This window comes from Myotis yumanensis, unplaced genomic scaffold (assembly GCF_028538775.1).
Source record: "Myotis yumanensis isolate MYYU_CA2020_CCGP unplaced genomic scaffold, mMyoYum1.0.hap1 SCAF_4, whole genome shotgun sequence".
Classification (NCBI taxonomy): Eukaryota; Metazoa; Chordata; class Mammalia; order Chiroptera; family Vespertilionidae; genus Myotis; species Myotis yumanensis.
Window position 1 is genome coordinate 114,436,432 of NW_027223755.1, and position 3,930 is coordinate 114,440,361.

Here is a 3,930-nt window from a genome sequence, read left to right on the forward strand (position 1 = left end):
GAAATGACGAGAGTACAGATAATGTTTACCATTCTGGCTACTTTAGATGATGTTTTTCCAAAGAAAGTGCTCTCAAACATTGAGAATTTCCATTTATAAAGCTCAGAATATGTGTGAAGCTGATAAATGAAGAGAATACTGTTTATATTTACAGGTGACTATGATTAGACTGGCGTTTTCTGAATGAAACACTTTAAATCCTGAAGATTCATGTATATACTTCTGGGAAAACTGTCTAATTTTGAAAAACTGTAAAAATACACAATGATAGTCTTGGGAAATGATTAGAAACATGTAGGAAACACTTTGAATGGTGGTACATAGAGCCGATCTATCTTTATGTTCATGTTCAATCACGGAGATTAGAGGTAGAATGCTGCGAAATGACGAGAGTACAGATAATTTTTACCATTCTGGCTACATTAGATAATGTTTTTCCAAAGAAAGTGGTTTCAAATATTAAGAATTTCCATTTATAAAGCTCAGAATATGTGTGAAGCTGATAAATGAAGAGAATACTGTTTATATTTACAGGTGATTATGATTAGACTGGCGTTTACTGAATGACTCAATTTAAACCTTGAAGATTCCTGTAAATACTTGTAGGAAAACTGTCTACCTTTGGAAAAACTCTTCACATACACAATGATAGTCCCGAGAAATGATTAGAAACATGTAAGATACACTTGAAATGCTGGTACATAGCGCTGTTCTCTGTTTATATTCATGTTCAATCACGGAGATTAGAGATAGAATGCTGCATAATGACGAGAGTACAGATAATGTTTACCATTCTGGCTACTTTAGATGATGTATTTCCGAAGAATGAGCTTTCAAATATTAAGAATTGCAGTTTATAAAGCTAGAATATGGGTATGAAGCTGATAAATGAAGAGAATACTGTTTATATTTACAACTGAGGCTGAATTGCCTGGCGTTTTCTGAATGGCACAGTTTATATCTAGGAGATTCCTGTGTATACTTTCAGGAAAACTGTCTACTTTTGGTAATACTCTTAAAATACACAATGAGAGTCCCCGAAATGATTAGAAACATGTGAGAAACACTTTAAATAGGGGTAAATAGAGCCGTTCTATCCTGATGGCCTAGTTCAATCACCGAGATTAGAGGTAGAAAACTCTCAAATGAAGAGAGTAATGATAATGTTTACAATTCCGGCTACTCTAGATGGTGTTTATCCACAGAAAGTGCTTCCAACGTTATGAATTGCTGTTTAGAAGCTCAGAATATGTGTATGAGCATGATAAATGATGAGAATTCTGTTTATATTTATAGGTGATTCTGATTAGACTGGCGTTTTCTGAATGGCTCAATTTAAACCTTTAAGATTCCTGGGTATACTTCTAGGAAAACTGTCTACTTTTCGTAAAACGCTTAACATACACAATGATAGTCCCGAGAAATGATTAGAAACATGTAAGAAACACTTGAAATGCTGGTACATAGAGCTGTTCTATCTTTATGTTCATGTTCAATCGGGGAGATTAGAGGTAGAATGCTGCGAAATGACGAGAGTACAGATAATGTTTACCATTCTGGCTACTTTAGATGATGTTTTTCCAAAGAAAGTGCTTTCAAACATTGAGAATTTCCATTTATAAAGCTCAGAATATGTGTGAAGCTGATAAATGAAGAGAATACTGTTTATATTTACAGGTGACTATGATTAGACTGGCGTTTTCTGAATGAAACACTTTAAATCCTGAAGATTCATGTATATACTTCTGGGAAAACTGTCTAATTTTGAAAAACTGTAAAAATACACAATGATAGTCCTGGGAAATGATTAGAAACATGTAGGAAACACTTTGAATGGTGGTACATAGAGCCGTTCTATCTTTATGTTCATGTTCAATCACGGAGATTAGAGGTAGAATGCTGCGAAATGACGAGAGTACAGATAATTTTTACCATTCTGGCTACATTGGATAATGTTTTTCCAAAGAAAGTGCTTTCAAATATTAAGAATTTCCATTTATAAAGCTCAGAATATGTGTGAAGCTGATAAATGAAGAGAATACTGTTTATATTTACAGGTGATTATGATTAGACTGGCGTTTACTGAATGACTCAATTTAAACCTTGAAGATTCCTGTAAATACTTGTAGGAAAACTGTCTACCTTTGGTAAAACTCTACACATACACAATGACAGTCCCGAGAAATGATTAGAAACATGTAAGAAACACTTGAAATGCTGGTACATAGCGCTGTTCTCTGTTTATATTCATGTTCAATCACGGAGATTAGAGATAGAATGCTGCATAATGACGAGAGTACAGATAATGTTTACCATTCTGGCTACTTTAGATGATGTATTTCCGAAGAATGAGCTTTCAAATATTAAGAATTGCAGTTTATAAAGCTAGAATATGGGTATGAAGCTGATAAATGAAGAGAATACTGTTTATATTTACAACTGAGGCTGAATTGCCTGGCATTTTCTGAATGGCACAGTTTATATCTAGGAGATTCCTGTGTATACTTTCAGGAAAACTGTCTACTTTTGGTAATACTCTTAAAATACACAATGATAGTCCCCGAAATGATTAGAAACATGTGAGAAACACTTTAAGTAGGGGTAAATAGAGCCGTTCTATCCTGATGGCCTAGTTCAATCACCGAGATTAGAGGTAGAAAACTCTAAAAATGAAGAGAGTAATGATAATGTTTACAATTCCAGCTACTCTAGATGGTGTTTTTCCACAGAAAGTGCTTCCAACGTTATGAATTGCTGTTTAGAAGCTCAGAATATGTGTATGAGGATGATAAATGAAGAGAATACTGTTTATATTTACAGGTGATTCTGATTAGACTGGCGTTTTCTGAATGGCTCAATTTAAACCTTTAAGATTCCTGGGTATACTTCTAGGAAAACTGTCTACTTTTCGTAAAACGCTTAACATACACAATGATAGTCCCGAGAAATGATTAGAAACATGTAAGAAACACTTGAAATGCTGGTACATAGAGCTGTTCTATCTTTATGTTCATGTTCAATCGGGGAGATTAGAGGTAGAATGCTGCGAAATGACGAGAGTACAGATAATGTTTACCATTCTGGCTACTTTAGATGATGTTTTTCCAAAGAAAGTGCTTTCAAACATTGAGAATTTCCATTTATAAAGCTCAGAATATGTGTGAAGCTGATAAATGAAGAGAATACTGTTTATATTTACAGTTGACTATGATTAGACTGGCGTTTTCTGAATGAAACACTTTAAATCCTGAAGATTCATGTATATACTTCTGGGAAAACTGTCTAATTTTGAAAAACTGTAAAAATACACAATGATAGTCCTGGGAAATGATTAGAAACATGTAGGAAACACTTTGAATGGTGGTACATAGAGCCGATCTATCTGTATGTTCATGTTCAATCACGGAGATTTGAGGTAGAATGCTGCGAAATGACGAGAGTACAGATAATTTTTACCATTCTGGCTACATTAGATAATGTTTTTCCAAAGAAAGTGCTTTCAAATATTAAGAATTTCCATTTATAAAGCTCAGAATATGTGTGAAGCTGATAAATGAAGAGAATACTGTTTATATTTACAGGTGATTATGATTAGACTGGCGTTTACTGAATGACTCAATTTAAACCTTGAAGATTCCTGTAAATACTTGTAGGAAAACTGTCTACCTTTGGTAAAACTCTTCACATACACAATGATAGTCCCGAGAAATGATTAGAAACATGTAAGAAACACTTGAAATGCTGGTACATAGCGCTGTTCTCTGTTTATATTCATGTTCAATCACGGAGATTAGAGATAGAATGCTGCATAATGACGAGAGTACAGATAATGTTTACCATTCTGGCTACTTTAGATGATGTATTTCCGAAGAATGAGCTTTCAAATATTAAGAATTGCAGTTTATAAAGCTAGAATATGGGTATGAAGCT